Below are 8,269 nucleotides of genomic sequence, written 5' to 3'. Positions count from 1 at the left end.
CAGAGAAGGGATGTTCTTTGTCTGGGATGAATCAGAGGGAATTATTGCACTGGAGTTCAAAAGATTTAACTGGGTGGCAAGAATATTCCCAGTAAAATCATTGATCCTGCGGTGTACAGAGTCCTCCTCTTTTCTCTTGGAAAAAAAAAAAAAACAAAGTTGGAGGATCCACATTTCCTGATTTCAAAACTTACCACAAAGCTACAGTCATCAAAACAGTGTGGTCCTAGCATATGGATAGACATGTAGACCAATCAAATAGAATTGAGAGTCCTGGAAAAAAAAAAAAAAGAATAAAGGGTCCTGAAAGAAACCCACACATTTTCAGTAAGGGTGTCAAGAGTATTCAACAGGGAAAGAATCATCTCTTCAACAAATGATACTGAGAGAACTGGATATCCACATGTAAAAGAATGAAGTTGTACCTTTTCCTCACATCGTATATAAAAGTTAACTGAAAATGTATCAAAGACATAAATTTAAGAGCTAAAACCATAAAAGTCTTAGAAGAAAATTAGGAGCAAATTTTCATAACCATGGATTAAGCAATAGTTTCTTAAATATGACACTAAAAGCATAAGCAACAGAAAAAATTAGATAAATTAAACTTCATCAAAATTTAAAACTTTTGTGCTTCGAAGAATGCTATCAAGAAACTAAAAAGAGGCAGATACGTTCGTGGGGTTACTCCTTTCTGCCCGTGGACGCCGCCGAGAAAGCATCGTTGAAGTCTTCCCCGCCTCCACTGCCGTCATGTCTAAATCAGAGTCTCCCAAAGAGCCCGGACAGCTGCGGAAGCTCTTCATCGGAGGATTGAGCTTTGAAACAACCGATGAGAGTCTGAGGAGCCATTTTGAGCAATGGGGAACGCTCACAGACTGTGTGGTAATGAGGGATCCAAACACCAAGCGCTCCAGAGGCTTCGGGTTTGTCACATACGCCACGGTGGAGGAGGTGGATACGGCCATGAATGCAAGGCCACACAAGGTGGACGGAAGAGTTGCGGAACCAAAGAGGGCCGTCTCAAGAGAAGATTCTCAAAGACCTGGTGCCCGCTTAACTGTGAAAAAGATTTTTGTTGGTGGCATTAAAGAAGACACTGAAGAACATCACCTGAGAGATTATTTTGAACAGTATGGGAAAATTAAAGTAATTGAAATCATGACTGACCGAGGCAGTGGCAAAAAGAGAGGCTTTGCTTTTGTAACCTTTGATGACCATGACTCCGTAGACAAGATTGTCATTCAGAAATACCACACTGTGAATGGCCACAACTGTGAAGTGAGAAAAGCCCTGTCTAAGCAAGAGATGGCTAGTGCTTCATCCAGCCAGAGAGGTCGAAGTGGTTCTGGAAACTTTGGTGGCGGTGGTGGAGGGTTTTTGGTGGGAATGACAACTTTGGTCGTGGAGGAAACTTCAGTGGTCGAGGTGGCTTTGGTGTCAGCCATGGTGGTGGCAGATATGGTGGCAGTGGGATGGATATAATGGATTTGGTAATGACGGAAGCAATTTTGGAGGTGGAAGAAGCTACAATGATTTTGGCAATTACAACAGTCAATCTTCAAATTTTGGACCCATGAAAGGAGGAAACTTTGGAAGCAGAAGTTCTGGCCCCTGTGGTGGTGGAGGCCAGTACTTTGCCAAACCACGAAACCAAGGTGGCTATGGTGGCTCCAGCAGCATCAGTAGTTATGGCAGTGGGAGAAGGTTTTACTTACTGCCAGGAAACAAAGCTTAGCAGGAGAGGAGAGCCAGAGAAGTGACAGGGAAGCTACAGGTTACAACAGATTTGTGAACTCAGCCAAGCACAGTGGTGGCAGGGCCTAGCTGCTACAAAGAAGACATGTTTTAGACAATACTCATGTGTATGGGCAAAAAACTCAAGGACTGTACTTGTGACTAATTGTATAACAGGTTATTTTAGTTTCTGTTCTGTGGAAAGTGTAAAGCATTCCAACAAAGGGTTTTAATGTAGATTTTTTTTTTTTTTGTACCCATGCTGTTGATTGCTAAATGTAATAGTCTGATCATGACGCTGAATAAATGTCTTTTTATTTTTTTAATGTGCTGTGTAAAGTTAGTCTTCCTGAAGCCATTTTGGTAAACTACCCCAACAGTGTGAAGTTAGAATTCCTTCAGGGTGATGCCAGGTTCCATTTGAAATTTATTTACAACCTGCTTGGTGGAGAAGCTGTTGTCTTCAGAACCTTGGTGTAGTTGAACTGACAGTTACTGTGTTGTGACCTGGAGTTCACCATTAAAAGGGTCACCCATGCAAAGTCATGGAGTTTTTTAATTTTTTTGGTTATTAATGATTGTTGGTACATCCTATGCAATATATCTAAATTGAATTATGGTACCAGATAAAGTTATAGATGGGAATGATGCTTGTGTATAATCCATTATCATGTGTAATCAATAAAAGATTTAATACCCTCTTGGAAAAAAAAAAAAACTAAAAAGATAACACAAAAATTGAAGAAAATATCTCCAAACTGTATACCTAACAAGGGACTTATATCCAGGATACAGGAAGGATTCTTACAACCCAATAAAAAAAAAAAAGACAAATAACCCAATTAAAAATTGGGCAAAAGACTTGAATAGATGCTTCTCCAAAGAAGATATACAAATATCAATAATAGCACATGAAAAGATTCTCAAAATCACTAATCATTAGGGGAATGTGATCAAACCACAATGAGATACTACTTTATATGTACTAAGATGGCTGTAATAAAAAAGATGAACAGTAACAAGTATCAGAGAGGATCAGAGAAACTGAAATCCTCATATATTGCTGATATGTAGCTGCTATGAAAAATGGTTTGGCATTTTCCTAAGCTAAAGCAGATTTATGATATGCTCCAGCAATATTATTCCTGAGCACATAACCAAGAGAACTGAAAATTTATGAATATGTATATTTATACACAAATATTCACATGAGAAACGCTGGGCTGGAAGAAGCACAAGCTGGAATCAGGATTGCTGGGAGAAATATCAATAACCTCAGATATGCAGATGACACGACCCTTATGGCAGAAAGTGAAGAGGAACTCAAAAGCCTCTTGATGAAAGTGAAAGTGGAGAGTGAAAAAGTTGGGTTAAACCTCAACATTCAGAAAACGAAGATCATGGGATCTGGTCCCATCACTTCATGGGAAATAGATGGGGAAACAGTGGAAACAGTGTCAGACTATTTTTTGGGCTCCAAAATCACTGCAGATGGTGATTGCAGCCATGAAATTAAAAGATGCTTACTCCTTGGAAAGAAAGTTATGACCAACCTAGATAGCATATTGAAAAGCAGAGACACTACTTTGCCAACAAAGGTCCGTCTAGTCAAGGTTATGGTTTTTCCTGTGGTCATGTATGGATGTGAGAGTTGGACTGTGAAGAAAGCTGAGCGCTGAAGAATTGATGCTTTTGAGCTGTGGTGTTGGAGAAGACTCTTGAGAGTCCCTTGGACTGCAAGGAGATCCAACCAGTCCATTCTGAAGGAGATCAGCCCTGGGTGTTCTTTGGAAGGAATGATGCTAAAGCTGAAACTCCAGTACTTTGGCCGCCTCATGCGAAGAGTTGACTCATTGGAAAAGACTCTGATGCTGGGAGGGATTGGGGGCAGGAGGAAGAGGGGACGACAGAGGATGAGATGGTTGGATGGCATCACCGACTTGATGGATGTGAGTTTGAGTGAACTCTGGGAGTTGGTGATGGACAGGGAGGCCTGGCATGCTGCGATTCATGGGGTCGCTAAGAGTCGGACATGACTGAGCGACTGAACTGAACTGAACTGAATTGATTCACAGCAGCATTATTTGTAAAGCAAAAAAACAAACAAAAAAAAAACCCAACCCAAGGAAACAAATAATGGAAGAATGGATAAACAAACATGGCATATCCATACAATGGAATGTTATTTGGCCATAAAAAGGAAGAAAGTTCTGATACACGCTATAACATGGATGAAGGTGGAAAACATTATGCCAAGTAAGAGAAGTCAAATACAAACGTTACCTATTGTATGATTCCTTTTATATGAAATGTCCCGAACTGGCAGATCCATAGAAATAGAGGGCAGATTGGTGGCTGCCAGGGGCTGGAGGGAAAAGGGGATGGGGAGCGACGATTAATGGCTATGGGACTTCTTTTCAGGGTGATGAGGACCTGAATGTCTTCTTCTCATGAATATTTAATTCTTATGGAATCAGATGGTATTTCTTTGCAACTTTTCTGTCATTTTCAAATTTCTTTCAGGGATGAGCTATCTGATTAAAGTGCTCTTAGGAAAGTCATAATAAGCATGATTCATGGCTGCACTGCCCTTTGCCTACCCTTTTCTTTCTTGTATCTCACATGGGCCTGTCAAGTATAATATTTGTGAGTTTTATCAGTCTGGCTTTAGTTGGAGGAAAACAGAAAGTCCATCAGCTAATTTTAGCAGAAAAGGAAGCAGGGGTTTACAAAGTCATTGAAAGGGCTGGAGGAGTAGGTTCCAGGTGGGACCTCCAGGAATGTTCCAGAACACCACCACCAGACAGCAACATGCTGGAATCTTGCTGCTACAAAGAACACAGGTTCTCTTTAACCCTGCTTTGTTCCAGCAGCATCTTCATCCACAGAAATTTGCCCTTATCTAACTTGCTACTTCCAAATCATGGGCCAGGGCATGTGAACTGTCAGATCTGAACTCAAACCGGAAACTCTTAACTGTAAGTCTGGGAAATGTACTCTTCAGTTTTCCAGCCTATGAGGTAGAGGAAGAGACCTTGGAGGAGGTTGGGATACATGTGAATGGGGTCAATCCATCAGGACAATCAAGATCTTAACATTTAGGGACTTCCCTGGTGGTCCAGTGGTTAAAAATCTGCCACAGGGCACATGGGTTTGATCCCTGGTTGGGGAACTAAGATCCCAAATGTCACGGGGTAACTAAGCCCAGGAACCACAACGACAAAACTCATGAGCCACAAACTAGACAGAAGCCCACAGGCTGCAACTGAAGAGTCCACAGGCCGCAATGAATGCCGCGATTAGGACCTGACGCAGCTAAATAAATATTTTTTAAAAGGCCTTCAAATTTACTAAAATTTAAATAAATTTAACATTTAATACATTAAATTATATTTAACAAGGTTCAGTATTTACTTGAGCTAAATAACGGATGATCCTTTTTGTGTGTGTCTGTAAAATTTGCATTTGTTTTGTGAAATGACTTTTTCCTATCTGTGGAATCTAGAGATTGACCCCTGAAGCAGGTCCTTGGAATCTGGAGAAGTGGTTTCCTTTGAGAAGTGCTCATATCTGACTCTGAGTGCTTTGCATGGCTGACACTGAAGTGAATAACTGCTTTCTCTACAGGAAGTGAGACACTCCTGTGCATAATATATGGGAAGCAAGAGCTTCCTTGTATTCTCTTGAGCATAATGAGCACTTCCTGGAGGAAACAATACAACTTGACAAATTGAATATTTTTTCAATTAAAGAACCAGCTGCTCATGAATAAACTCAAAAGCCTAGAAGTATTTGAGAAGATGCTTAACTTCATTAATAATTGAATAGTTCAAATGAGAGTGGCTTATGGATTGACAGCAATGAACAGGCTCAGGGGTGTCAGGAGTGGGAAGAAGCAGCCATTCACAAACCACAGCTGGAGGTGTGAAGAAGTGCAAAGTTTTGGAAGAGAATTTGGTAGTCTACCAAAGTTTTAAACGTGTCTTCCTTGTAACTCAGCCATTCTATTTCTAAGGATATACCTTTCAGAAATATTCTCACATAGTACAAACATATATTCAAAGAGATATTCTCTGAAGCACTGTGTTATTGTCACAAAAGCTTAGGAAAAATCCAAATGACCAGCAATGGGGTTTGGATAAATAAATACAATGAAATACCACGCAGCTAATGTAAAGACGCTGGGCTGGATGAAGCACAAGCTAGAATCAAGATTGCTGGGAGAAATATCAATAACCTCAGATATGCAGATGACACCACCCTTTATGGCAGAAAGTGAAGAGGAACTAAAAAGCCTCTTGATGAAAGTGAAAGTGGAGAGTGAAAAAGTTGGCTTAAAGCTCAACATTCAGAAAACAAAGATCATGGCATCCGGTCCCATCACTTCATGGCAAGTAGATGGGGAAACAGTGGAAACAGTGTCAAACTTTATTTTTTGGGGCTCCAAAATCACTGCAGATGGTGATTGCAGCCATGAAATTAAGAGACGCTTGCTCCTTGGAAGGAAGGTTGTGACCAACCTGGATAGCATGTTAACAAGCAGAGACATTGCTTTGCCAACAAAGGTCCGTCTAGTCAAGGCTTTGGTTTTTCCAGTAGTCATGTATGGATGTGACAGTTGGACTGTGAAGAAAGCTGAGCACTGAAGAATTGATGCCTTTGAACTGTGGTGTTGGAGAAGACTCTTGAGAGTCCCTTGGACTGCAAGGAGATCCAACCAGTCCATTCTGAAGGAGATCAGCCCTGGGTGTTCTTTGGAAGGACTGATGCTAAAGCTGAAACTCCAGTACTTTGGCCATCTCATGTGAAGAGTTGACTCATTGGAAAAGACTCTGATGCTGGGAGGGATTGGGGGCAGGAGGAGAAGGGGATGACAGAGGATGAGATGGCTGGATGGCATCACCGACTCCATGGAGTAAACTCTGGGAGTTGGTGATGGACAGGGAGGCCTGGCGTGCTGCGATTCATGGGATCGCAAAGAGTCGGACATGACTGAGCGACTGAACGGAACTGAATGTAAAGAAAAGTAGATTCATAAGCAGTGACGTGAATGGATATGTGGACACTTCTGCAGGCACAGGGCTGGGGGGCTTGGTCTTTTTGTCAAATGGTGATGCTATCCTGGTCTATGAATATTTGGAACTGGTGAAACCCTGATTCAGAAAACATGGGACAGCAAGGCTTGGGTTGATTTTGTTATATAAGATAGTTTATAAAAACTGTATCAAGGAATTAAACTGAAAGCATGGGATATTCACTAGTCTTTATGTCTTCCACTAAGTCATGAGAATTTTACTTACCTCTCAGAATCTCAAGTGAGAAAGGAAATGTTCAACTTGGATCTCCTTATTGTCAACCATCTTGGGTTAAAAGCAGAGGGAGTGTTACCTTTGGAAGGGAGGGAGGGACCCAGCTGTGGATAAGCTGATGTAAGCCCACCTCCTGGTCTCCTCCCCTCTCCCCTGCCTGCCTAAGTTGAGCTGGGAGTTCCAATTTTTGAAAGTTTCAAGGAGAAAAGTCATCCATAGAAGGCCGAGGAGCCAGTGTGGATAAAATGCAATTTTCTTCATGTCACCTTGCGCAGGAAATACAGGGACACTGCTGAACACCCCTCCTGAGTACTGACTGCTTCTTGGAGTTCTGAACATTTTCACACACTAAGTTTAAAAAAAAGATCATCTGGGGTTTAGAAGGCAGAAAGGAGTCTTCTTTTCTCTTGGGCCAAAAACTCCTTTAAGATAGTTTATTTGTCTTTGTGTTTATTGTGGAACGACCACAAGAACATCTTAAAAAAAAAAAGCAACTTGTGGAACAGTATATGATGAATGTTCCCATCTGTGACAATAAAAACAACAACAATGAATCATAGAAAACAGCACATACTTTTTGCTATTAAAAGTACCCCATTCTGGAGAAGAAAATGGCAACCCTCTCCAGTAGTTGTGCCTGGAAAATCTCATGGACAGAGGCGCCTGGTGGGCTACAGTCCATGAGGTTGCAAAAAAGTTGGACACAACTTAGCAACTAAACAACAAAATAATAAAAATTGGTTCATTAATTGTAACAAATTAGTATTGTGTCATATTAATGTGATATGTTAATAGAGGAGACTGAGTGTGAGGTATATGGGAACTCTGTACTATCTTCCCAACTTCTCTGTAAACCTAAAACTTCTAAAAAAATTAACTCTAGAAAAATTGAAAAAAAAGTCCCAGAAGAATATATTCAAAACAGTGACTCTCTCCCACATGTGGGGGTGTTATGGGGTCCTGGTATTTTAGGTCATACACAGATAAGTATTATTACACAGTGCAACGGCTCTGCTCCCAGCAGTTGGCCCAACAGGCCTGCCTGTCAGTATGGCTTTTGTTTTGATAAGACCTTCAAATTCTGTTCTGGATAGCTTCCTGGTGAGTGGAGTGACCTTCCTTATCAACGGAGAGTGCAGTCACCTGCTAATACTAAGGTCCGCCTATTCCTTGAAACATAGCTCCTTCTTGGTTGGACCCTGGTACCTGAAATCCCACCATCT

General features: G+C 41.2%; 1 pseudogene; it reads left to right on the top strand.

Annotated features, from left to right (window-relative positions):
- The first annotated feature begins 678 nt into the window (after positions 1 to 678).
- On the top strand, positions 679 to 2,002 carry LOC109577354 (heterogeneous nuclear ribonucleoprotein A1-like; annotated as a pseudogene).
- Positions 2,003 to 8,269: the final 6,267 nt, after the last annotated feature.

The sequence above is a fragment of the Bos indicus genome, chromosome 23 (genome assembly GCF_029378745.1).
Source record: "Bos indicus isolate NIAB-ARS_2022 breed Sahiwal x Tharparkar chromosome 23, NIAB-ARS_B.indTharparkar_mat_pri_1.0, whole genome shotgun sequence".
NCBI lineage: Eukaryota > Metazoa > Chordata > Mammalia > Artiodactyla > Bovidae > Bos > Bos indicus.
Note: the sequence above shows the minus strand (reverse complement) of the source record. Positions and strands in the feature narration are given on the sequence as shown.